The sequence below is a fragment of the Canis lupus genome, chromosome 27 (assembly GCF_003254725.2).
Source record: "Canis lupus dingo isolate Sandy chromosome 27, ASM325472v2, whole genome shotgun sequence".
Lineage (NCBI taxonomy): Eukaryota > Metazoa > Chordata > Mammalia > Carnivora > Canidae > Canis > Canis lupus.
In genome coordinates, this window is record NC_064269.1 from 20,222,546 (window position 1) to 20,250,247 (window position 27,702).

Here is a 27,702-nt window from a genome sequence, read left to right on the forward strand (position 1 = left end):
TGTTGTGTAATGCCAATGATAATTAAAATAGCCTGTTATTTGACTTGTGTATATTTCCTACACAAAAATTAACAAAAGTCTGCATTTACGTTTATCTAATAAAACAACCCTTAGCATCTTGCCCAAGTCAGACTTCAAATTCTAAGAATAATCCTCCAAGCCATTAAGTGACTTCTGTGTATCCCTTCCCTTTGAGATGGGAAAACACATTTATTACTACTTTCTAAATCCCTTTGCTCTTCTAAGGCATGACCATCATAAGTGAAAATACACGTTAGACATGATCATTTGGAGGCGAGGTTATTGTTTATTACAATAATATCTATTTCATACTTTAAAACTAAATGGAATCCAGGGGCACCCGGATGGCTCAATCAGTTAAGCACCTGCCTTTGGTCATGATTCTGGGGTCCTGGGATTGAATTCCACATTGGGCTCCCAGCTCAGCAGGAAGTCTGCTTCTTCTCTCTCTGTCCCTCCCCACTGCTTACGCTCTGTGGCACAAGCTGTCTCTCTCAAATGAATTTTTTTTTAAATTAATTTTACTAGTTTGTTTTTTTTTTAATTTTTATTTATTTATGATAGTCACACAGAGAGAGAGAGAGAGGCAGAGACACAGGCAGAGGGAGAAGCAGGCTCCATGCACCAGGAGCCCGATGTGGGATTCGATCCGGGGTCTCCAGGATCGCGCCCTGGGCCAAAGGCAGGCGCCAAACCGCTGTGCCACCCAGGGATCCCTCTCAAATGAATTTAAAAAAAATTAAAAAAAAAAAACCTAAATGTAATTCAAGTCTCTACACAATATAACTTAAGTATCTGAAGCAGAGGTCTACAAATACAGTCTGCAACCTGTTTTTGAAATTAAAGTTTTATTGGAACATAGCCATACCTATTCATTTACATACTGTCTATAGCTGCTTTTGCAGGACACAATGAGAGTGGAGTAGTTGCAGAAGAGACTAAGTCCTACAAAGTATAAAATATTTATTAACTGATCTGTCCCTTTAAGAAAATGTTTCCTGACCTCTGGTCTCTATGTTAGTATAGCACAGCTGACCACTGAAATACATTCATAGACGACTAAATGTTGAGATAAACACTAATCCTGGGCAGCCCGGTGGCTCCGCCTTCAGCCCCAGGGCATGGTCGTGGGGTGGGGTCCCGGGATCGAGTCCCATGTCGGGCTCCCTGTGTGGAGCCTGCTTCTCCCTCCGCCTGTGTCTCTGCCTCTCTCTGTCTCTCTCTCTGTGTCTCTCATGAATGAATAAAATCTTAAAAAACAAAAAAACAACACTAATTCTGGTTTACTCATCCTATTGGATAACTACCTAAGTCACTTATCCTTTAGCTGCTTTAATTTTCTCATTATAATACAATAGATGATATTTATTGGGAACTTATGTGCCAGGAACTATTCTAAGGGTTCTACTTTTAACAAATGAACAATGAATTCATTCATTTAATTCTGACAAAAATGCACTAAGGAAAGTAAATGGTCACCCCCATATTACAGATGAAGAAACCAGTAATTAAAATAACTTGCCCAAAGTCACATTGCTCTTAAGTGGGAAAATCAGGATCAGAACTCAGGCAATCTGGGTCCAGAGCTACTATTATTAATCTCTGTGCTATCCTGATAATAATTTTAATTTTATAAAAGTTACACATGATAAAGAGATATCTCAAAAGAAATTTAGGTTAGAAATGTTAAGTAGAGACAGCAAAGTATACCTCTGCACAGTTTAAGATAAGGTACCTAAAATAAGAATATGAATGGACTTCCATAGACTTGCAAGACCCTTCTAATTATAAAATTAGAGCTGACCCTGGGGTATATAAAGGCATATAAAAGTCCACAATACTTTTTTTTTTTTTTTTTTTTTTTACCAAGTCATCAAAGAACCAAACTAACCAATGTCTATCTTTCCCTGAAGTTAAGGCCACTTCAGGACCTTCAGAAAGCCTTCAGGATAAAGACTTACTAGGGACCCCAAATCTTCCAAATTTGTTCCTATCTAGTCTCATCCTCTGCTTGGTTTCCATCTGGAAAAAGGCTGAGCGATCATCCACATAAATTATGGAAAGACGGGATCCCTGGGTGGCGCAGCGGTTTGGTGCCTGCCTTTGGCCCAGGGCATGATCCTGGAGACCCTGGATCGAATCCCACATCGGGCTCCCTGCATGGAGCCTGCTTCTCCCTCTGCCTATGTCTCTGCCTCTCTCTCTCTCTGTGACTATCATGAATAAATAAATAAAATCTTAAAAAAAAAAAAAATTATGGAAAGACTTCTTCACAACCTGGCAAGAATAACTCTACCCAAATACCAATCACTGCATGGTTCAAGAAGACGTCCCCTGCTGAATCATCCCCACCACTTCCTGAAGTTCTCCAGGTTGTCTGGAGGAAATGTGTCACCTAAATGTGACCCAGTACTCTTTTGGACTGAAAGGCAGGTTTACACAATCCAAATAAAATAAGGGTAAAATATACTGCTAAGTTACTCATCACCAACTTCCCATTTAAATAGAGATGGTCTTAACCATCTTTTCAGTCAGGCTAGTTTTTCATTGGCTTGTAATGTCTGCAGAATCAAGTCCAAATCCTTGGTTTTGAGGGATGCCTGGGTGGCTCAGCAGTTGAGCGTCTGCCTTCGACCCAGGAGGTGATCCTGGAGTCCCGGGATTGAGTCCTACATCGGAGTCCCTGCATGAAGCCTGTCCCTCCCTCTGCCTCTCTTTCTCTCTCTCTCTGTCTCTCAAGAAAAAAAATCTTTAAAAAAAAAAAAAAATCCTTGACTTTGACATTTAAGGCCTTCCTCATTTTATCCCTTAGTTACTTTTCCAATCTTACTTCCTTTTATTTTTGGTCTTTCATGTAACAAGGCTAGCCTATTTCTCCCTCACGCATCACCTCTACTCCTGCTTCTGAGCTACACATTCTGTACTCCATTTTCTCTTCTGCTACCAACACCATGTCCAGTGTACAAGCCAAATCTCTGTGCTCCATATTGTGGGATACAACTTGCAAGTCCTGTAAGGACTGGATCCTCACAATCCCTCAGGGGAAAGAGGTACACAAAAGACTAAAATTGTATATTAAAGATGTGAAAATGCTACAGGATGTAAAAACTTTACAGGATCTAAAGACTTTAGAGAGAGACCATCATTGAATTGGACCTTGAAGGAAGGGGGACCCTGACAGTGTGGTTGTGTTCATAAAGTTGTAGGGGTGACCAAATGGGATAAAGGGTTACATCATACACTTCAGAGTCAGATAGGTCTGAGTCCAAAATCCTGGTTCCTGCTGACTGGAAAAGGAGTGTGTAGGAGTTATGATCAAATAAGTTAGGTTGACACCTAAGCATGGTCAAAACTCTATTTGTATCCCGTTCTCGTGTCTCGGTCAAATAATTAAACCTTTCATACTGTGTACCTACGGAGTCTTCCCCTTCTCTGTCAACAAGATTTAGTGTTTCAACCTATTCATTCATTTGGGCATTTAATCACATATTGATTTTCACCCTTCAAATATTCCAGAAGTATGTTTTGCCTCCTCAATAACAGTTTGTTATCAAAGAATGGATTCTTTCAAATAGACCTTTGGCATTTTCAAAATTTAGGTTCAAGGCTCCTGACAAGTAGTGCTACTTTAGCTGAGAAGCAATTTAAATTATAAGCATGGGCTGTCTAGCAGGTTACATGGGGCCCAGCCAACCATAAACATGTGTATTCCAACTCGGCTTTGCATTCTGGTTATCCAGTAACTCATATGAACAAACTTAAAACTTACTCCTGAGATGGTCAGAAGAAAAAAGCTCATGGTGAGGGCTAATGATAGAATATATATTAAAAAAAAAAAAAAAAAAAAAAAAGAGATCAAGTTAAGCAGTACAATAAAGTGAAGGCTCTTAGCCAAAAAAATAGACATTAGAAAGTTGAAGAAATTACATGTTACAGTATATTTGCAAACCTGTGGTTGGGCAAATGGCTTGGAATTCATCTCTTATGCTTTAAAAGGGTTCAGTGTACAGCATACAGTGCTCTCACAATACCAATCACCATGCAGTAAATTCTAGCTGAAAGGATAATCTCATAATCTCTGATGTCCCAAAGTCCTCAGTGAACCCATTTTCTAAGCCAAAATCAAATTCAATGTAGTCAAATTTCCCTCAAGGTCCCAAAATCTCAGTATTTGTAATGTCTACTGACATATTACATCAAATAAAGCCCACATGGCTTTAAATTAACATGTTGCTTCACAATCATATTTGTAGTGTTTAGTAATGGCTTGCCTTTTTTTTAATTTTAATGTCTTCATGCACAGCTTTCTTTGCCAATGCAGACAAATTATTTTAATTTCCCACAGAAAGATTCTAATTCAAAGATTCTAAGCAATTTTGGGAGTCAAAAGTTGTTATTCTTTGAAAGTTTTGACTGAATTGATTGAAATGATTAAGGCTGACTGTAAAGTTTTATATAAAAATAAACAAGCACAGTTGTGTGTGACATAGGACAGTGGGGTTGGGGGAGGGGTAAACTTGGCTCAGTTTCCTAAAGCACCAATTTCCTTTGTGGCAAATACTTCATGGGCTATTGTGAAAATTTTATAGAACAATGTATTCAAACTTTATATAACAAATATTATGAGCTACAATGTAAAATTTACCAAAAATATATTTTAAACAGTTGATTTCAATTAAATTTTGGGCAAGAACTTTAGACATTCCTGTTATTTACACATTTCTTGGAGCATAGTCACAGTTTTGTAGAAATCAGAGATTGCTGACTATAGTCATGTCCTCAGAGGGGAAAAATATTCTATAAGTTTTCTGAAATATGTTCTATCCCTATTGAAAGTATAGGAGAGGGACCCTGGGTGGCTCAGCAGTTTAGCACCGCCTGCAGCCCAGAGCATGATCTGGAGACCCGGGATCGAGTCCCATGTCAGGCTCCCTGCATGGAGCCTGCTTCTCCCTCTGCCTGTGTCTCTGCCTCTCTCTTTCTCTTTGTCTGTCTTTCATGAATAAATAAATAAAATCTTTAAAAAAAAAAAAAAAAAGAAAAGAAAGTACAGGAGAGACAACTGTACCAGCCCAGAAATCTTGGCCTTCATAACCAAGAAATCTTGTAGAACAAAATGCTTCTACCTCCATCATTAGCTATTCTGTTACTGCAAATATCACTCAAAAAACATGAAGCCAAACCACTCTGATCCCACAAGCATTCTAAAAGAGCGTTCTGAACTAATGTGAAATTTGTATAATAATTGTTGGAATACAAACAATGACTTCAGTCCACTGGTACATTAAACTTTATCATGGCAGAACTCTGTGAACCAACATACCCAAGTTCATCATAGCTCTGGAAAGTGGGTTGGCCTATTATGAACTATATTATTGCTAGCCCAGAAGAACAGCAAGGATTGTTTCCCTGAAATTGTACCACATAGAATTTATTTTCACTGTCAGCCTAGGACCATGATCTCTGCATCATGTGTTTTAGAAAGAAATGCATGTGGGTTGACTGACTTATTTCCTAAGAATTAAGCTAATGAATTATAAGAGATTACTAAAAAAAAAAAAAAAAAAAAATTCTTTCTCTCTCTTCTCTTACCCCTTTCTTATTTTAACAGGACCAAACCGGAAGATGCTTTCTTCAAGGGTAAGAATGGCACTGGCAATGATCATCAAAAGCCCTAAAAATCTAATTGCCTTTGACCAGCATTCCATATCAATTAAGTTAAACAATTGGACAAATGAGCAAATGATTTATATATGTAGTTTTCACAACGATATTTATAAGAAAAAAATAGAAATTTAAACATCTAACAATAGTGACACTGAGGTCTATCCATTAGACTATTAAGCAGGCTAAAGTTGCTGAGGTGAGTACCATGGTTAATAACACAGAAGGACATACATGATACATTAATTGATTCTCTTTTTGTAAATATATACATAAGGTAAAAAAAAAAAATCTATAGTTTTGAACACTTTCTTCTTCATCAGTGAGCCTACAGCTGTCTACCAGTCCACATCTTAAATTAGGGATAAAGGTGAAATTTCAGATGAATGTGGTTTTATTTTCCTTTTTGCTTATCTGTATTTTATAATTTCACAAAATATTATTTTGCCAAAGGGAGCAGAGCATGATGACTAAGGTTATAGAATATGGTACAGATAAGCCTGGGTTTTAATATTCCAAGTCCATAAATTTTTTGCTATATGACCATGTTACTTAACCTAAGCTTCCCATCCAACAAATGGGAAAAATAATATTATAGCCATCTTTTTTATTAAAGAAGGTAATAGAAACTCTATATTGGATAAAGGAAATGATTATTATGTACTTTGTAAAATACAAACTTAAATTTATATATTTTTTTAAAGATTTGAGAAATAGTACACGTGTGTACATGTGTGTGCAGGGAGAAGGGGAGAGGGAGAGAATGTCAGGCAGACTCCTTGCTGAGTGCAGAGCCTGAAGCAGGGCTCGATCCCTCAACCCCAACACCATGACCAGAGTAGAAACCAAAACTCACTCAACCAACTGCTCACCCAGGTACCCCAAAGTGTTTATATGTTTAAGAAAAACAAATCCAAACCCCAGGCTCACAGAAGAAAAAAAATACATAACTAAAAACATGGGGAAAATTTTATTTGCAATGGTAACCAAAAAAAAAAAAAAAAAAAAAGCATATTTAGCAGCCCTGAGTTACCATTTCACATATCCCAAAACAAAAATCCCTAACAGTTTCAATGTTCTAGTGAAACTACTGGTCTTTCACTGTTAGTAGCACTATATTTCATGTGAATCTTTTAGGAAAGCATTTAGGCTCTATTAGACTAAGAGTTAATAATTCCTCCACTGAATTTATCTGCAGGAAATAATGTGCCTAAAGCAAAAAATAATATGCAAAAAGGTATTTATGACAGAATCCTAAATAATTAACTGGAAATATCTGAATATCCAGTTAGAGGAATGATGAATGGTTTAATTCATCTTGGCATGTCAAAGCAACAAAATAAGGAAAGCATCCAGATTGTCATATTGAAGGCCTTGCAGAAACAAAATAGTTTGATACGCATTCAAGTGAAAACAACAAAATTCAAAATACCTATTTTCTATCCCTATATAAAACATATATAAAATCAATCAGCATAGGAATAACTGAGATGAGGAGAAACGTGTAAGGAGAAGAGTTTTCTTTTCTAGACTGAGGAGCCGTGAGTTCAAAATAGAGTGGTGACCCAACATGGCATCCTCAGCAGTTGAACCAGAAGACATGGTCGGTCAGCCATGCCAACTGCTTACATTGCATGGTAGATAATACCAAAGTCTCTATTTCTAAAGAAGAAAGGAAGACCAAATTTTACTAGTATTTCATGAATGGATTGCCAATGACCCTCTCAGTCCCAATGGCAGCTAGTCACACAAAAGAAGTCTCTGAAGGAAGCCTGGAAGCTCCACTGCCATGAGGCATCCTCCATTCCTTGTGTCCTTCCAATGACTGCAAAGTATTAGTTTATATGTGTCCACATAAGTGAATGGATGGATGATGTTATCATTATAATTTAACCACCAAAGTGACTCCCATGAAATGGACATTGTAGTTGACAGGAACCAGTGATGGATGAAAACAACAATAATGTAAGCACAAGGGAGCATAAACTCATGAATCTGACACCTATACTTGATCAAACTGCACAACCGTACAGCAGCCCGTGTTCCTCTAAAGATTACATTGTCACAGCGAGAAATTTTTCTGAAACATTTCGAAAATATTTCCATCATTATGTCATTATTTCCTCAAATAATGTCACATCCATAAAACCTCTCATATCTGTACTCTTTAAGCACAGAATTTTCTAATCTGCTTTAAAATTTACAAAATAAAGAGTTTTAGTTTTTGAAGTCCTATTAAAAGTAGGGAAATGCAGCATGTTCCCATTCTTTCTTAAAGAAATGACTGAACTTCTTTCTTAAAGAGGAAAATAATAGCTATTATTTATTGAGGGTTTGCTGTTTATGAATCAGGCACTATTTTCAGCGCTCAACATGCATTAATCACTCAATCTTCAGCACTATCCCTGATGAAGAGACTATAATAATTATCCCACTTCACAGATACAGAAACTGAAACAGAGAGATTAAGCAAATTATCCAATCTAGTAAATAAACAAGACAGGAAGGTCTGTTCTTACTCCAATATTATACTAGATTACAATTTACTGACTGATTTCAACTGAACCTTTGTGCAGTTGGTGGATAATGATGAACAAGCAGTGAACCCTGCATGTCGCCCATTTGGATTTGTACATACTTTAACTTTTTCAATGATAATATCTGAAAAAAAATAAGTATATAAATAAACTGAACTTACAGACCTTAACATTAGTGTTTCCCAAATGGAAATAGATTTTTAAAAATAAGGAAGCAAATACAATCATACTATCTTCACTAAAATTACCATGGACTCCCAATTTTTTGTCAAAAATTAAAGGGCTGAATATTACTAAATATAAAATTATTTTTAAAACGTTTTTGTGTCCTTTTAATTCCTATTTTTGTGTTTACAATATGTAATACATTAGTGCAATTATGGGTATGTTATTTATAATACAAATATATATACTGGAGGAGATGCTCACAAATTTAATGACAGTAGTACCCTGCTCAAAAGTTTAGACTATTGCAGAAGACTTTTAAGCAAGAGAAAACCAATCACATTTGCATTTCAAAAAGCTCTTTCTGGAGGCACTGTCTGGAATGAATTTGGAGCAGGGTGCAGCAATGGTTCCTAAAGGTTTGAACTCCGCAGAGACAGGGGAGGGAGGCGAAAGCTGAGAAAAACATTTAGGAAACTTATCAGTCATGAAGGAGCAGAAGTCAACGATGACACGATGGTTTCTGACTTGTGGTGACAGCAAATTCAGAAGAGAATAGAAAACAAAGTTCATGTGTTGGGAGTGGGGGCACAATGATAATTAAACTCTGATACATTGAGATTAAAATGCCCTGAAACCAAAGGGTGAATGCATGCAAGGTAATTGGAAAAACAGGTCTGGAAAGTTCAGGAAAGAGCCTGGGCTCACTCACAGCTGAGCTTCACCAGTTTACAAGTGGTTGCTGACAAGAGAAGTTTTGATAAGCACACTGGGGGAGAATACCTAAAGATGGATAGGCAGGGCACCAGCATTAACAGAACACGTGGTGAGAGCAAAGCCATTAAAGAACTCTGGGAAGGAAGGAAGGGTCAGAGGAGAGAGGTCCAATAGAGAGTGGAATGAGCAGGCTGAGGAATTGAGGCATGCTAACAGCTGGCAAGGCAAAGGCTACACGGCTGAGGGACCAACCATGTACCCATGCCATCAGTGATGTCAGAACATCTGGGCATCACACCTGCTTGCAAAGCAAAATGAGGCCCCTCTGCCATCATCCCTTACCCTTACATATGTTAAGAGATTGCAAAAGATGAGCTTGGTAAAGAAAGACATAGTATCAGCAGCCTTATACTCTATAGAAATGAGAGAATAAGCATAATCAAGTTACGATTAACCTGTCATATACAACATATGTCATTACTAGAAAAAGTACTTTATCCCTATGAACCTTGATTTTATATAGTCAACTAATAAAAAGAATGTAAAAGTGCTTTCTGAGACTAAGAACAAAACCTCCCTAAGACTGAGAAAACAGAAAGAAATAACTTCTGATGCTACTTTTGCTACATTTTGCTTAACTAAACCTGCCAATGTTGATGATTGCTCTTTCCCATTAGACCCCAATGGCCCTCTGTCATGATATAAAGATGGGCTTTGGCATTTTGAGACAACTGTGGATCTGCTCAAGGTCTTCTCCTAGAGGGAAACACAAGCTAGATGAAGGCAAAGTTTACTATGTTTCCAATACCATGAAAATTTCTTATAATGTGGAATTTCTCCATGATAAAGGGTTATAAACCTTATCTTGGGTCTCATTATCCTGATCATATCTACTTGGTCTGAATACTGAGCCAGGATAAAACCTCATGGAGGCTAAACAACCCTCTCAGACTTAAAACTCATACCTCAAGTTGAATTTACCAGCTTTTTTTTTTCCCCCAAAAGTTATTATGGAAAATGTTAAAGGTATACAAACATAAGTGGATTAACACAATGAATGCCATGCACCCAACACCAGCTTCAATAATCACTCCTTATGGCTAGTCTTGTTCCATTTATATTCTCTCCTATCCATATCCCCATATTACCTTGAAGCAATTGTCAGAAATGATATTTCTGAATGAATATTTCAGTATGTCTCTAAAAGATAACGTAACTGTAAAACTATTATCCTAAAATTAGTAATAATTCTTATTGTTAGGAAGACCAATTTCTATCTCAATACCATCACATTTCCAGTCAATCAATGATCACATTTCCAATGGTCTTGTAACAGTCATATTTTAAAAAACCATTTGTTCGTTTGCATTAGGATCTCATCAGGGTTTACCACTGTGTTTGGCTGATAGCTCTGTTAAGAATTTTCTTTTTAGGATTTTATTTATTCATGAGAGACCGAGAGAGAGAGAGGCAGAGACACAGGCAGAGGGAGAAGCAGGTTCCATGCAGAGAGCCCGATGTGGGACTCGATCCCAGGACTCCAGGATCACGCCCTGAGCCAAAAGGCAGACGCTCAACTGCTGAACTACCCAGGCATCCCAGTTAAAAAACTTTAAAAGTTTTTTTTTAACTGGGACGCCTCCCCTCCTCAACAGAAAGTCTGCTTCTCCCTCTCCTTCTGCCCCTCCCCTTGCTGCTGCTGCTTCTCTCTCCCCCTCTCAAATAAATTACTTTTTAAAAATTTTTTAAATAATTTTTTTAATCTATAGGTTTCCCCCTTCATCTCTTTTCTTTCTCCTTGCAAATTACTAAATTGAAGAAACTGGATTGTTTGTCCTTCAGAGTATCCCACAGTCTGGCTGCATTGGCAGGTAGAATTTAATATGTTTTAGTCCTTTAAAATTCAGGTGGCTAAACTTTTTCTTGCTTATTGATGGATGATAGATATCCCACGGTGCACTGAACAAAACCAGGATGCTTTTCTATTCTGCTGGCATTCGGTAAAATGGAAAACAAACATAGACAAGTTTTAAGGATGCTATAAAATTATCTTTGGGGCAGGAAAAGAAGTTGGAGCCTGGGCTAATAAAGTAGTATTTAGGTCACGGGAACAGGCAGAGGTACAAATGTTCCAGGCCTTCCTTTTCAACTCCCCTGATAGAATAGAGAGATTAGAGTGGGCTCTAAAACAAGCAGGTTGAGGTGAATCCCAGCCCCACCACTCTCCAGCTGTGGGTCTTCAATCACTCCTTAACTCCTGTGCTTCAGGGTCCTTATCCATAAAATGGACATAACACACTCCACACCTACTGCATGAGAATTCAGCAAGATAAATTCAGAGAAAGAGCTTGGTAACAGTAAGTGCCCCCCCCAAATAGTTGTCATTATTATTTTTAAATTATTATCCCTAACTAAAAGTGAAAATCTCCCTCTCAAAACTAAAGCTCAACTTTTTGAGGTACCACTTATACCCCCACTAAGTGACAACTCTAAATTGAGTTTTACCCTAAAGACTTTTTGCCTTGTGTTCTTGACAATTTCCGTTTATAATGGCACTTCATAACAAAAACTACCCTTGCTGTGTGATCTATCATCCATATTTTGCAAACAGCAGGAGAATCAGCTGTCCTTGAACAGTCACAGAACTAACCTTCTTGACTGTTTAAAAAGCATTCAAGGGAGAGACAGATTTCTTTTCCTTAGACTAAGAGCCTACCATGTGCAAAATATGGCATTAAGCACCAGCAACCTCATGAATTCTAATCTCCTGGGTTTTAAGGGGGGGAAAATCCAATGGTTTTGCTTTAATTATTAATAACCTGAGAGGGTTTTTAAGATTTTATTTTATTTGAGAGAGAGAAAAAGTGCAAGGAAGAGAGAGCATGAGTGGTGGGGAGGAAGAGGGAGAAGCAGATTCCCCGCTGAGCAGGGAGCCCAATGTGGAGTTCGATCCTAGGACACTGAAATCATGACCTGAACCAAAGACAGATGTTTAAAGACTGAGCCCATCCAAGTGCCCCGAGGGTTTTCACTTAAAGTATGTATTCAGTGCCTATCACTGGGCCCTATGCTGTGTGTGTGTGTGGGGGGGGGGGGGGGGGGGGAGGATAAAAAATTAGGAATAGGGCATAGTCTCTGGAAAAAGAGTTTATACAGTCCATTAGGACAGAAGAGAGGTTTACTAATGATCTATAATGTAATATAATACAATATAATAGTAAGTGTCACATGAGAGGTCAAATGAAATGCTAGGAGAAAATCAGGAGGGAAAAATAACTAGATAAAGGTAAATAAGGGGAGCTGTTCAAGAAGGAAATAATATAAAGATGAAAGACTGGACAATGTATAGGATTTCAACACGTCAGAGGAAGGGTTGGGAGAAGCATAAAGAATTTCAAATAAAAGAAACAGGAGCATGTGGGCTGAAGTGTGGGAGTATTTAGCCAACAGTAGTAGCTGTAAAATATAGGATGCATGAAGGGACAATGAGAAAGGAAGCTAGAACAATCAGTTGGGCTAGATCCTAAAAGTCCTTGATGAGTAATGGTAAGGAGACTGGACTAGATTTGGTAAGTAATTGAGAAGTGCTGAGGTTTTCTGAACCAATGAATGGTACAGTCAGAGCTGTGTTTTATATAAATTAATATGGATGCATGAAGGTGAAGGGAAAGCAATTCAGAAGTCAAGGACCTCTAAGTCAAGAAGAAAGAAAGCTATGAATACTAGCTATATTGTGGATGAATAAAATATACTTGGTCACTGAAATGAGAAGTGAAAACTCAAAGTTAGCTGCAGAGTTTGGAATCTTAAATGTCTGGAAAAAATAGTGGCACCATTAACAAAACCGTAAGTTGATTCAAAAAGCTGGGGTTGGAAGAGAGGTAACACAATGAATTCCATCTGTATATGTTGACTTGATCTCCCAGCAGCACATACACAGAAGACCATAACCAACAGGAAGAGTATGAAGAGAGGGCCAGTGAGGGAATCTTGGAGAAGTAGTATGTGTAGGATGAAGCAAGGGCAAACGGATGTGGAAGTAGTGTTCAGAGAAGACTATGCAGGTTAGGACAAATCAGGATTCAAAGCATGGAAGAGCTTTCCAGGAGTCACAAAGACAAAAGACAGACTGGAAGTTAAAGGAATGAGTGAAGAAGTAAAGGCAATGAATGTAGACCCCTTATTTAAAATTCAACATAAAAGAATAAAGAAAAGAGGGGATATAGGCAGAAGCACTGAAGAAAGTGCTGCATACAGTAGCGTCGTCCCCTCCCCCAAAGGCCACTGTTTCACTTTCCATGATTCCCATAACCACCTGTCAACAGTGGTCCAGAAGCAGGTGATCCTCCTCCTGACATATGATCAGAAGGTCAACAGTAGACTAACATTATGTCATAGTGAGCTTCAGCTCACTTCATCTCATCACACAGGCATTTTACCATCTCACATCATCACAAGAAGGGTGAATAAGTATCTTATACTTATGTAACCACAGTCACATAATTTTTATTACAGCATATTGTTGGAATTGTCCCGTTTTTTTTTTGTTTTTTTGTTTTTTGTTTTTTGTTTTTTTTTGAGAGAGAGAGAGAGAGAGACTGAGCATTCATACATGCACATGCAGGAGCAATGGAAGAAGGGGCAGAGGGAGAGGGAGAATCTCAAGCAGACTCCCCACTGAGCACAGAGCCTAATTCAGACTCAGGGCTCGATCTCATGACCCGGAGATCTTGACCGGAGCTGAAATTACCAGACCGACACTTAACTGACTGAGCCATCCAGGCACTCCAATTATTAGTTACTATTGTTAATTTCATACTGGGCCTAACTTATAAATTAAACTTTAACCATAGGTATGTATGCATAGGAAAAAAAGTTATATATACAGGGTTCACACTATCATGGTTTCAGGCATCCACTTGCGGTCTTGGAATATATTCCCTGTGGATGAACAGGCACTACTACATCCGTTTTTGGTTTTTGTTTTGTTTTCTGTTTTTGTTTTTTGTTTTTTTGTTTTTTTAGGAAAGGACAGTCTGAATATTTTTATGCAAATAAAAGGGAATGGGGAGGAAACAAGTAAAAACACCGGAGACAAGAAAGAAAAGGAGTGACCCTGGAGACAAAAAAAAAAAAAAAAAAAGGGCAGGCAGTGAAAATACCGAGACAACATTAAGGTAAAAAAAGAAAGAAACTTGAAAATCAAGATGACTGTCAGATTGGTTTTTTTGGCCTACACAGAGTTTCAAAAAATGTGATTTAAACTTGTAGAGATCTCACCTAGAAAACCAGAGACTTGATTTTCCTGGAAAAAACAAGATGGGCAATGCCGGCCCAAGCTTCTGTAAACCACCACCGCTGCTGCCCACACCTGAGGCGTGGCTGGCACCCTGTAGTCCACCACAGTCCCTGCCCACATCACACTCATTTCAGGAATTTCAATGGCTCCTCTTGGCAGCAGAGTTTGTGACCCCAACCTAGATCTTTTCCATAAAAGAAGACAACAATGTCATCCTTAGAGAGCAAGTAGGGAGTACAGACTTGAGACTTGGAAATTATGGGAAAAAATATTGTAACAGTCATGGAAGGAAATGGGTTAGGAAGTCAGCAGGAGATGAATAACCAAAGGATTGTTATCTAATAGTCTGATGGAGAGAGCAATGATTCATCAGTTTGCCTGCCAGTGCCCGACAGCCTGGAGGCAGAGGTCACAGGGCAGTCTTGGTGGGAGACAGGAAGACAAGGTTCTGGGGTGCTTGTGGGGTTGGGGGTGGCCTTGGTAAGGAGACTTTAGGTGCTGGTGGCTCGGGAGAACAAAGAAGAGACATCACAGGAGCAAAGAGCAGATCAGGAAGAGGGACAGAACTAGAACGCAAGATAAGAAGGGTTTTCCTAGAATTTTTCTGGCAGGAACTTGGAAGTCTCATCTGTATAAAAACATCAGAGGACAGACACACATCAGTGAAAGAGTTGAGAGACTTGGGGAAGAAAGTAAAAGCCTGATTAGTACAAAAGGGAAAAGTTAGCCCTGCAAAAATTTACCATTACAGTTTCATCTCTCTGATACTCAACTCCTAGAAAAAACCTGGAATAGATTTTTCTTTCATGGAAAGAAAAGAAAAAACAGAACCAGACTTCATAAATCATAATGTAATAAGTTCAGAAAATTATATTTTTGTGCAATGAGCCATGTGAATGTTAAGATGATTTTTAAACTACACACTTGACTTCTCTTCAAATATCCTTAGTTATGATTTTGAAGATAAAAAGTACACTCATTCTTTGTCCTTATATGCAGAGGACTGTATATATTATCTCAACTTTTGAAGAAGGAAGGAGATCAAAAGTTCAAAGTTGAGCAAATTCTCAAAGTCTCACACAGCAAAAGCTTATAATAAGGGAAGGAAGAAAGCCAGTGTTCATGACCTGCTTGCCCAGTGCCTGAACCTTTAGTGTATCCATATTCCCTGAGTTCCTTTATGTTTAAAAGAAAAACACACAAAACAAAACAACATGTGAAAGCTTCATCTTCAATGTCTGAGTTACTTACTTTTACAGCAAGAATGCCTTTGTAACTTTTTTAGATTTTTTTTAAATTTAATAAAATGAAGCTAAAGCAACCTTTCTAAAAATCAAAGAAACATAAATCAAAATGAGACCTTTTATTTCATGTACCATATAGCCTACAACATAATATTTGCAAAGGTGTGGGAAAACAGGAAGTCTCACAGTGTTGCTCCTGTTGTTCTCATAGATAACACAAGCCCATGGCACAAAATTTTAAAAGGTACCAAGGAGCTATTCTCAAAACTCAGTCTCCCTCCCTCTACCTATGCCCAGACACCCAGTTCTTCTCCTTGCAACCAACTACCAGTTAAGAGTTTCCTGAGTGTCATTCAGAGAATCCGGAAAATCACAGGAGAGAGTGCAAATTGATCTACTTTACTGAACAACAGTTCAGCAGCATCTGTCAACATTTAAATACACATTGCCTAGCAACTTCACTTGTAAAACTACAAAAAAGTGATCTATGTACCTAGATGCTTATTGCAACATTTTAGAGGTTATGAGTAATTGGAAACCATTTAAATGTAAACAAGCAGAGTACACCCTCCCAGTAGAACACTATGTGGTCATTATAAAAGGAGAGAGAGGGAAAAAAAGGAAGCTGCTAAAAAAAAAAAAAAAGCCAGTATGAAAGTTTTTCATAAACAAGTTTCTCATAAACAAAAATTTCTGGATATACATATGTGTGTATGACCATTGTCATGTCTGGGAGGATAGTCAAGCCATTTCTAATTTATGTTAATTACAGACCATGAGAAATGGGAAAAGAGAAGACTTTCATTTTTTAATACTACACTATTATGTGAATGACAATGAACACAGACTGCTTTGGTGACTTAAGAGTTTTAAGAATTAAGTTAAAAAAAAAAAAAAAGGCAGGCGCCTGGGTGGCTCAGTAGGTTAAAAGCATCTGTGTTCAGCTCAGGTCATGATCCAGGGTCCTGGGATTGAGTCCCACATCTAGGTCCCTGCTCAGCAGGGAGCTTGCTTCTCCCTCTCCCTCTGCCTGCCACTCCTCCTGCTTATCTCTGTCAAACAAAATCTTAAAAAATACAATAAAGCTAATAGAAATCAATATTATATGGATGAAGCTAGTATCTGTAAAAACATTTTGCATGTATGTTATCAAAAAGCAAAAGGTATGATAGGTGCAGACCTGAATATTCGAGAGCTGCCCCAAAGGCCCAGGCATGCACTAATGCATGATATTATCAAAGAACAAATGGGAATCATATGTTCTGAGGGCTGCAGGAGTCCCCAAGCTGAAGAGGGAAGCTATAATGGTCTAGCCATCCACAACATGCAATTTTTTTTCTCTTCTTCTAGATCCAAACTTTACTTCCATGAAGTGATTGAAAATATTGGGAGTGGACAAAGAAGGGTGATGGGCATGGCAAGAAAGACATCTAATAAACCTGTTCCTTGGGGCACCAATCTGGCTCAGTAGGTAGAGTATGCAAATTCTTGCTCTCAAGATTGTAAGCTTGAGCCTCTTATAGGGTGCAGAGATTACTTAAAAATAAAACTTAAAAAAAAGAGAGAGAAAGAGAAGGTAGTCCTGAACACAAGAATTCCAGAAGATCTCCAAGAATATTCCTAAGGTCTACTTTCTAAATTTCAGCCAGAAGACAAACTTCCTTCCTGAAAAACTGGGCATCAAGTGTAGAAGATCAACTTTAATCTAAGAACACGTAGTACATTTGTCAAGAGGAAGCATAGAGATGAAAAAGCTGCTGACCAAGGAGAGTTAGACTATTAAAACACATCAGCATCCCTCTATCTCCAGTGGTGATCAAGGGAAAGGATGCATTCACTGATTCCATGGAAGTTTCCCAGGCTTGCCAGCAGATAAACCCCTGAAAAGGAGAATGCCCTATGAGGCAACATTCATTCAGAATCGGCAGGCGGTCATTAAATATCTTTTCCACCAGCTATGCCCAAAAGCCCTTCCAACATTGGTCTTATTTCTCAAACTCCCTGGATTAGTTTTCCGTTGCTGCCACAACAGATGACCACAGACTTGGCTGCCGAAAATACCACTTATTTGTTATCTCACAGCTTCACTGGGTCAGGAGTCTGGGCACAGCTGGGTCCCTGCTCCAGGTTTCACAGGCAGAAATCAACGTGGCGGTAGGGCTGTGTTCCTCTCTGGAGTCTCTGCCGATGAGCTCATTCAGATTGTTGGCAGCATTAATCCCATGTGGCTGTGAGACTGAGGTTCCCCATTCTCTTGCTGGCTGTGGGCTAAGGGTTGATCTACAGACGTGGCTTGCAACCTCTTTCAAAGTCAGCAATGGTGAGTGAGTTCCCCACTCTAGTCTCTCTGCCTTCCCTTTGCCTCCCCCTCTGCCCCATCTCTCTAAATCTTGGGCTTTTAAAGACTTATTAATTACTTACCTCGGGCCCACCTGGATAATCGAGGCTACCCTCACTATCTTAAAGTCAGCTGATTACTGACCTTAATTCCATCTGCAAAGCTCCTTCAGAGCAGTAGAGGTTAATGTTTGATTGAACAACCAGAAGACAGGCATCCTAGAGGGGTATCTTTAGAATGATGCCCATTACATCCATTTATGTTCTGAGGTAGAAAAAAAAAAAAAAAACTGACCCAAGGAGTCCAATCTACCTGGATTTCTCAGAGTATGATAATGAACTGGCGCTGCTTTTACAGGAGTTATTTTGATCAAACCTGCAAATAATTCTGATGAATATTATTATACCCACCTTTATAATCAACAAAACTATGGCTCAGAAGTTAACTTGCCTGAGAGCACAAGAGCTGGAACTAGTAGAATCAGAATGAAATCTGGTTTCAGCAATCTTAAAAAGCCCATTTCCTTTGCTATTTCTAAAAGCAATACACAGTTGGGACTTCTAAAAAAGAGTGGTTTAGTTGCTAGTAATAGGAGTAAGGAATACTGATACTTAAAGCAGAAGAAAAGGAAACCGAATAGGATTTACCAACAAATTGATTCTGTAAATTAAAGGTGAAGGACAAAATAAAATCAAAGTCAATTATCACTTAAAGGACAGACTGAGATTTAAATTTTAATTTTATTTAAATTTTAAAAATTACCAAATAGGCATATAATGGGATTCTAGTCCTAAGGCTAAGCAGGCAGCATAATACCCCATAAAAGCATGTGCATGTATGTGTGTCCACAGGTGTGTGTATATGTTCACACACATACGCTTTCACTTATTTTCTTTTACTCAGCAAATATTTATGAAGCATCTTCTGTGTACCAGACACTTGTCTAGTTGCTGGGCATAAAGCAATAAACGAAACAAAGTTCCAGCCTAGAAACAGCAAATAAACAAACAAGTGAAAATACAAGAGATAGCAACGATAGTACCACGGAAAGAATAAAGCAGAGCGAGGAAGAGGGAGCTCAGAAAGGAGGAACATTATTTTATATAGGCCGGTCAGGGAAAGCTGAATTGACATGTGCCGTCAGAACACGTCCTGAAGAAAATGAAGGAGACATGCAATTCTCTGGGAGAAAGCATTCCAAGCAGAAGGAATGAAAAGTGCAAATGCCCTGGGGCAGGAGTATGCTTGCAGAATTAGAAGAACTGAAGAGAGGCCATTGTGGCTGCAGCAAAATAAACAAGGTGGGGAGGGGCAGGAAGAGAGGTCAGTGAAGTCAAAGAAGCTGGGTGTGGAAGATGACTATGCAGGAGTTTTGGGTCACTCTAAAGACTGAATGGGATCCTCCTGAGAGAGATGAAAAGCCATTAGAGTTCTGCATAGAAGAAAAATGGGGATCCCTGGGTGGCGCAGTGGTTTGGCGCCTGCCTTTGGCCCAGGGCGCGATCCTGGAGACCCGGGATCGAATCCCACATCAGGCTCCCAGTGCATGGAGCCTGCTTCTCCCTCTGCCTGTGTCTCTGCCTCTCTCTCTCTCTCTCTCTGTGTCTATCATAAAAAAAAAAAAAAAAAAAAAAAAGAAGAAGAAAAATGGTGGTTTATCCACAAATAAAGAACTGAAGTTCAAAATACCAAATCTAGTAATAATTACTTCTTCCTGATGAGGTGACTATAAATTTCCATTTCCCAGTTTTACTTCTTATTAAAAAAAAAAAAAAAGGTCTAGTGCATAGGATATCAAGTTGGTTTTTAAGGGCACTAAAGTGAACCTAGAGTGGTTCTCTTAAGACAAATGGTTAGGTTATTTGGCTTTGGCTCAGGAGGGCTGGATTTGGTTACTGATTTTGTGTGCATTCAAATTGCCTGATGCCTGTGAACCTCAATATCTAGCTTCAATGGAGGTACCAGTGCCCAGGCCATCTGACTATCTGGAGGTAAGTAAAACACTCACATCGTACTCAGCTCAGCTCCTAAAAGAGCTCCCCACACCCCCACACCCCTTCCAATGGTTATCTGTTAGTATTACTTCCAAGCATAGACCAATCAAATCCGCTTAAGGAACAGCTAATATGTGTGAGTAATCCATAGCATACATTGGATAAGGATCATGTGTTAAACTGGACTGTTTCCTTTCATCTACCCTCTGTAAGTCACTCTCAAGAATAATACCAGTCTAAACTAACTTAACTATCAAAACCCAAACTGACAGAAATCTTTTGGCAGCAAAGAACACGAAATCCAAACCACCAAAACAAACAACCTTCCTGTGCATTTAATTCATCCCTGAGGTTTCGTGAACTCCTCTCCCAGGGAAATCTTTTTATTCCCCTCCAGTTTTTCAGTCAAGATCTAAAACAGCCAATAAGTTGAACTTAAAAAGATAACTGAACAAGTACTTGTGAATCGAGGGGGTAATATTGGACTCTCAAAGATTAAAAATAAATACATTTTACACAAGAACAGACTTCTGACTACAAACTTTGAAAACATTCAAATACATAGAACTTTCCATGTGTAATATTTACTGGTCATGTCAATACAAATTCTCTTGGTAGATAAGAAGATCACACAGACTTTATCATTAAGGGAAGCCTCAGCCGCTTTTGTTCAACATTCTAGTTTAAATGACAGTTTTTGTGCTTTGTTTTCTGAGGAGGAGGAATAAACAACTTTACCATCTCCTAGCCTATGTGTCCTCTCTAGAGAATGTCAACTTAGCCCAATTACATTTATTTTTCGTGTAGGGAAATGGCAGCGTCTGTTCCACACTGGTGCTATGTGTGTGTGCACGGAAATTTCACCATTTAATTTTCATGTCTGGAAGGAAAGGAGCTTATAATTATGCTGTGAGGTATAACTGTAATTAGGTTTTCAAATACCATAGGTATCCCTGTGATCCAATTTTAAAATAACAGAGAGTTCTGGTACTGTATTATTGGGTTGGTTTTTTTTTTTTCCCCTCCCTTGAACCATCACATTTCTCAAACCTCAGGAATCATGAGAAAATCGTATAGTTAGAAAAACATGTTTAATTAAAAAAAAAAAAAAAAAAAAAAAAAAAAAAAACAAAATTAAGCCAATACAAAGTGTTACTAGTATTTAGGAGCAATAAGAATTTCATACATACTTGTAGATGCTTAAAAGTCATTATTATGGCTACGAGTTATATTCAGCAAAATAGGTTAATGGCAAGTTTAGATTAATCAGCTTAACCTTATTACCTCTGGTGATGCTAGTAAGATTTTACAATAACACAGCTTCCTATGAGGCCACACAGTGCACTTTATACATGCTCCTTTACATTTATATTTTGCAGAAGATGAAACACCTCTACAATTCATAGGTCTTACTTAAGTCTAAGCAGTATGTTTGTGTTTGTGTGGTGTTTATGTTTGGCGGTTGGAGGCAGGGCAAAAGCAAACGCTTTTCTGCAACCATCCTCAAAAAGTGAGTAAGATAGTTCTTGACCCACATAGGATAGTATGTAAGACATAACATGTAATATTCTATATCATTACACATACTCCCACTTTTCTGTACTGCTCCTATTCTGGGAAAGAGAGAGATCAACTGAAAATAAACACTCCCAATTCTTGGGTTGTAGGTTCTAATTACTAGAAATAGCCCGGTTCATTTAAAAATCACAGTTATTGGTTCTAAACACCAAATAATCTTGGAAACACCACGAAAGTGTTTAGAGAATATAACAAATCTATGAGAAACAGAGTACATAAACATACTAGATAAGCATTTGTAAAATATAAAATGCTTAATAATTTTATTCCAATATATTTCAAGGGCCAACTTTCACTCAAACATACCCACTGCATTACGAAAATTCCATCAATGTATAAATTGTACACAAATACCCAAAGTCATATGGCATATGGTAAGGCCAGGTTGATGGGAAAAAAAAAAAAAGACTCCCAAGAAGTAAAGGAATTCATGTAAAAATGGAGCCCCCTTAAATAACTGAGTGATTCTTACCGCACAGGATTATCAGAAAACAAAATTAGACAATCTCTATGGAAATCAGTAAAGGAGAACTTTCCAGAGCACTTGGAAATATAAGAAGGCAGTTCACATTCCAGTAATTCCAGGTTTGTTCCCAATAAATTTGCATTACTCATTTTTCGTATAAAACTGATAGGGGAGCATTTAGCACTTAAACAAAATGTAATATGTCCACAGTGTTGGAAACTCTTTGGGAACTGACCTAACTGTAAAAATAACATGAGTATTCAAAAGAAAGAGCTCTTGTAAGCAGCAAATACACCCATGTAAAAATCTATATAAAGTATCATTCTATAGACTTTTTAGGTACGTGGTAACCACCTTCACAGTTTTTCAGATTATTCCCTTTCCTTGTGTTTCCTTATATTCCCTTACTTTTAAAAGTATTGTTACCATGACGTTACCCCTCAAAACTTAAGTTTGACACAAAAAAGCTCAGCAAGAGGAGAAAACATTTTCCTTCATTAATTTAAAAATAACTCAAGCGATGATATTTCTAAAGCAGTCTCCTTTTTCTTTTTCCTAAAATACATATGAAGTCAGTCATGGAGGATTATCAAGTAACATGACTTGATGCAATTTCAGATTTTGAGATTAAACAAAATCCAAGCCACTTGGCCAAGACAGTAAACATACAGTCAAAGTGGAGTTCTCAGGGCAGGGCCGGGGGGGGGGGGGGGGGGGGGGGGGGGGGTTTGCCTAAAAGGGGTCTTTGAGATTTTAAGACTCTCATCCCCTCCCTCTACATATATATGCCAGAGCAAATGTAAAATAATCACTTTTCTTAGACATATAGGCTCACACATTAATTTATTAGACTCCAGCAATCTAACAATTCTAAGAAGTAAACAGTTTGAAATCTGAAGCAGAGAGGTTAGATGATTTATTAGTAATTTTAATTCTGTGAGTCATTCTTCCAATTTGCTTTCTCCTGATCAATGCTGGATATTAGGGTTGTATTTGCCTAAAAGTAGCATATAAGAAGAAAACTCTTCTAAAACAGCACAAATCTAGACAGAATGGAAGTTTCCTGTTCCTTCAGTAAATGACAATTCTAATGTGGACAACATTCAATTCTTGGGAGAAAGAAACAACAGAAGACTTTATTTTGAACACCTAACTCCTGTAAACCTAACCTCCTACAAATCTTTCACAAAATCTGTGTAACTAGTCATGCAAGCTAAGCCTAAAATAGCTAGCCTGGTACCAATGTTCTAGGTATTGCCAGCATAGCTTGTTTGGTGATATCCCAAAACTGGTTTTTCACTCTATCTATGATAACAAATGTTACCATTGGCAAAGAATGGAAACACTGTTAAAGATTAAAGTATCAAACAACATTTCTTTCGGTATTTGTCTTTCAGTTAAATACAGAAATGAATGTTAATACTCTTTGTCACTCCCAGATGGCCACAGGAATGTCCATATTAGCCATCTGTAGGTCAGAAACCTTATAGTTAGCCATGTCAAAAACCTATACTGGACCTTTCATTCTCCAGCAGAAACCTGCATATCAACCACAACAAGGTGATTCAAAACCAGCATGGTATGATGCCAAAAAATACTTTACTCCAAAAGCAACAGATGTATTCTGGAAGCAGTTTTATCCCATGGGTTAATCGCTAATTTCAAAATATTCATTACTCATAATTCACCTTAAGTTTCAAAATTTAAGTTCTAAACATTAAATGTAAGGTTTGGGTTTTTTTTTTTTTTTTTTTAAGTTCTGAGTAATCTCTACACCCAGTTTGGAGTTCAAATTCATGATCACAAGATCAAGAGTCACATGCTCCACCGACTAAGCCAGCCAGGCATCCCAACACTAAATATAAGTTTAATGTGGACAAAAAAAATTTTTTCCAGTGCACAGCCTCTTTCAAGCATAAGGCCATTTTTTTAAGTTATTCATAATTTTATGTAAAATGGTGCTCAAAATGCTTAAAGGAAAAAATACACATGGGTCAGTCAGACAGAGATCAGGAAATTAACATGAAACAGGGGCTCCCCCATCCCACCCCATCCCCCACCAAAATAGTACTTCTTAAAAAAGATTTGAGTCAACGAAAATACAAGCTTACCAACAGGTAAAAAGCTTTAAGCAGTGTGTATTGTAGCCAAGTGATTGTTACTCCTTAGAGAAAGGGGGAAGACTTGGGTTAAAATATCTTTTGCCTTCAATCCTGATTTATGATTTCCTCCACAGAAAAGCACAATTTCTGCCAAGTAGAGGAACACAAGGCTTAGCTCGCCTATTGGGGGCGGAAGGGGGGAGGGGACCAACAGTAGCAATCTTTTTTTGCATATAATAAGCACTTTTATTTAGCCCACTAATGTAAAACACAAAACCAAACAAAGGCATAAGGGATCTATAGACCTGGCAGGATCTGCAAAAATAAAGAACATGAAAAGCCATGTTAAGCGACATTTCCAGAGTTTTTTCAGCTCTCATCAGAATCCAGCAGTTGTTATACTTTCTATGACCTATGCCATGGAAAGGGAATACTTTTCTTCTACCATTCTCTCTCTCTGAATAAAACAATTTTTGAAAAGAACCAGAAGGAATCAGCTGTTTTTACAAAATCATAGAACCTTATCAAAGTCTAAAAATTTTCTGACGCATCTCAATGAATCCTCCCACCTCCCTGAAATGGCTAGACTCATTCGGTTACTGGAATGCCTGCCTTCCCTGGGTCATTTTGCCCACTCCACCCCAGCTTCATCTCCAGTGAGGACTGTCCTCAGGGATCAAACAATACAAGGCTATTCCCTCTTCTGCGTAGTAAGCAGGCAAAAGTTTTATAATAGCAGTTCTGTCTCCCTTAACTTCCCGGGACTTCAAACTCTAGTTCTTCAAACCACTCCTAATAGGTCACAATTTCCAGGTCTCTGGTCATAATATCTCCCCACCCTAAGCAACTGGCAACCTTCCAACTTGGCAACATCCCTCAAAATAGTGTATGGAGTCTAGCATAAGAATCTCTAACATGGAGCACAAAGGGAATAGTTGTCTCCAGGAGACTGGACACTAACTTACATTAAATCTGTTAAACGTGGTAAGGTTAACTTTCCTTACCTCTCCATTAGCAGAGCATCACGTTTGTCCAACCAAGTCATCTTCATTTTTAGTTGATTTTTAAAATGTAAATTCATAACATAACATATAGTCATGTTAAATAAGATAGTATCTGCTTCACTTCACCATGTCCTCTCAAGAGGATTAGTTTCTGAATACTGTCATCAGTGATCTCTCCCAGCTTTGTTTTAACCTCAATTCCCAATCGCTGATAAAAATGCTGAGTCCAAACTCTGTGGTGAGCACTTCGAAACTCCAAATCATTTTCTCTTAATGCACATCTTTTTAAAAAAACAAAAACAAAATACCAGTTTTCATAAAGCAAGCATTTTAAACAGAACCTGAGAAATCTTGTGAATGGGCAATATGTAAAGAAGAAATAATTCATTTCAACTGTTTTGTTGGGGGAACGGCTGGGTGGCTCAGTAAAAAAAAATACAAGAGTTAAGTGACTAACTCGGTTTTGGCTCAGGTCATGATCTCAAGGTCATGAGATAGAGCCCCATGTCAGGGTCCAGGCTTAGCTGAGAATCTTCTTGAGATTCCCTCTCCCTCTCCTTCTGCCCTTTCCCTATTGCTCATGCATTCTCTCTCCCCCTCCCCCCCCCACCCCCTCCAAAATAAATAAATCTTAGAAAGAAAATTTTTTTGTTGGATGAAGCATGATCACTATCCCTACCAGTACTGATGTCCCTACTACAGATGTCTTGATTATACCAGTCTATGCATTATCTTCAGAATGTGACAGAAGCCTTAACAGGCCTACCAGCTAATGTCTTCAGGTTGCCATTTTAAGTAATTTACCATTAATACACATCTAAGCACTAATGTTAACCAGATGGGAATTGTTAAGCACCCTTAGTATCAAATTTGTTGAAACACTGGTATTCCCGAAAGTCACCTTTTTTCTGCCCTGTTCCATTCTGTGAGACAGCAGATTTATCCAAGATGTAAGCAGGAGTTACTTATCAAGTGCCTCTTTCATCAGTTTTTTAGATAAAAAAATAAATTATATGTGTTAAGATTTTATTTATTTATTCGTGAGACACATAGAGAGAAAGGCAGAGACAGAAGCAGAGGGAGAAGCAGGCTCCCTGCAGGGAGTCTGATGTGGGACTTGATCCCAGGACCCCAGGATCACACCCTAAGCCAAAGGCAGACACTCAACCACTGAGCCACCCTGGTCTCCTAACACATGCAATTTAGAAAGTATTCTCTAACCGTTCAATTTGAACATATGGAGGAGGGAAGAGAAATGGGAGCTATTTGATTATTGGCTTTGGCCAGCTCCATCTCCGTATTTTAATGGAGGATCCCCCAAAAAATGTTCACAAAAAAGGTATGGAGAATGACTGACGGAATCAAATGAGGGCCAGTAATAATTATGGTATGAATGATACTCTCTGGACTTGTGCATGTTGAGTCCCTGGGCATAAGGCCCAAAATGATCCATGTACTTGATTGGGGACATCTTTTCCTTACCACAAACTCTGCAACAAGAATTGTTTTTATTCAGTTCACAGATCACCAATTGATTCTCCTAGAGAGTGAGCCACATAATGCGAAGGCTCCTTGTGGAGAACCCATCAAGCACCAGGGACCTTCACAACACATATCCCACAGCATTCTGGTCACATCCACAGAGAGAAAGCTTTCCTGAGCACCCTCGGGTTTCTGCAGGCTGCTCCATGAGGTCAGCTCATGCAAGTGGATGGGTTACCCAGCAAGGGAGCCAAGGGCCTTTAGCCTCTGGACAGTCAAGAGAGCAGTAAGCCAGAAAAGACTGCAGACAGGGCACAAAACAGCATTCACACTGGGCCCCGCTGAGCACAATCCCCAACCCAGCTGGGTTGAGTGATGACAGAAGCAGCATTATGGAGGGCAAGATCAGACTTGTCAGTCACCCACTAGAAGAAGTTCTGCTCTCTTCATATCACTAAGTCCACTGTAAGCTCCACCCAGGGCAGTGGCCAGGGCCATGCCACAACACATTAAGCTCAGTGTTACCAGAGAGCGCTGAGCCAGAGAGAAGAACCACCTCTTCCCCTGTGAGACACAGACTTAGAACCACAACTAGAATCCCCTCCCCCCCTCTCTGGTACAGTGACCTGGATGGGAATACATTTTTCCTCCTTCATCCTGAGCCTCATCCTGAGCCTCATCTGAGCCTTAATCCTAACCTTCATGCTCCATGCCACAGCTGGCCACTCTCTCACTTTCTGTTTGGGGCAGCCCTCCAATAAACCTATACAACAGTGTCAGGGTTCTGACCACAGTTCAGAACCACTCAGCAAGATGTGGAATCTGTGATCAACTGTCAGGGATTATCACAGCAAAAGGGCACCCTGAACCCAAAACCTACCACAGTTAATTCTCTTTGTTAACAGTAAGTCTATTTTAAAAGATGTGCAAGGAAAAATGTCCACAATACTCTCCCTTTGAAACGCAATCCACAGGGTGATCCGAATTGAAAATACACCACCCATTTTGATTCACTGACAACAGAAGTCAGAGACCAACGAATTCAACAGTTGGTGTTAGGCAGGCACCCTGGTGAATTAGAACAAAAGCCA

At 38.7% G+C, this 27,702-nt stretch overlaps 1 protein-coding gene and 1 long non-coding RNA gene across 7 annotated transcripts in view; one reads left to right on the forward strand and one right to left on the reverse strand.

Annotated features, from left to right (window-relative positions):
* Positions 1-27,702, reverse strand: part of PPFIBP1 (PPFIA binding protein 1) — a 167,103-nt gene that overhangs the window by 113,694 nt on the left and 25,707 nt on the right. For 2 of the 6 annotated variants that reach the window (XM_049102571.1, XM_049102572.1), the window contains one exon: positions 25,130-25,410. The exons of the other annotated variants lie outside the window; for them this stretch is intronic. The gene's annotated coding sequence lies outside the window, so the exon portion shown is untranslated. The remainder of the gene's footprint in view (positions 1-25,129; positions 25,411-27,702) is intronic. 6 annotated transcript variants of the gene reach the window in all.
* LOC118352574 (uncharacterized) lies at positions 5,627-21,970 on the forward strand. The gene is made up of 3 exons (XR_007406423.1): positions 5,627-5,661; positions 16,998-17,967; positions 18,889-21,970. It is a non-coding gene; the product is annotated as an uncharacterized LOC118352574 (long non-coding RNA).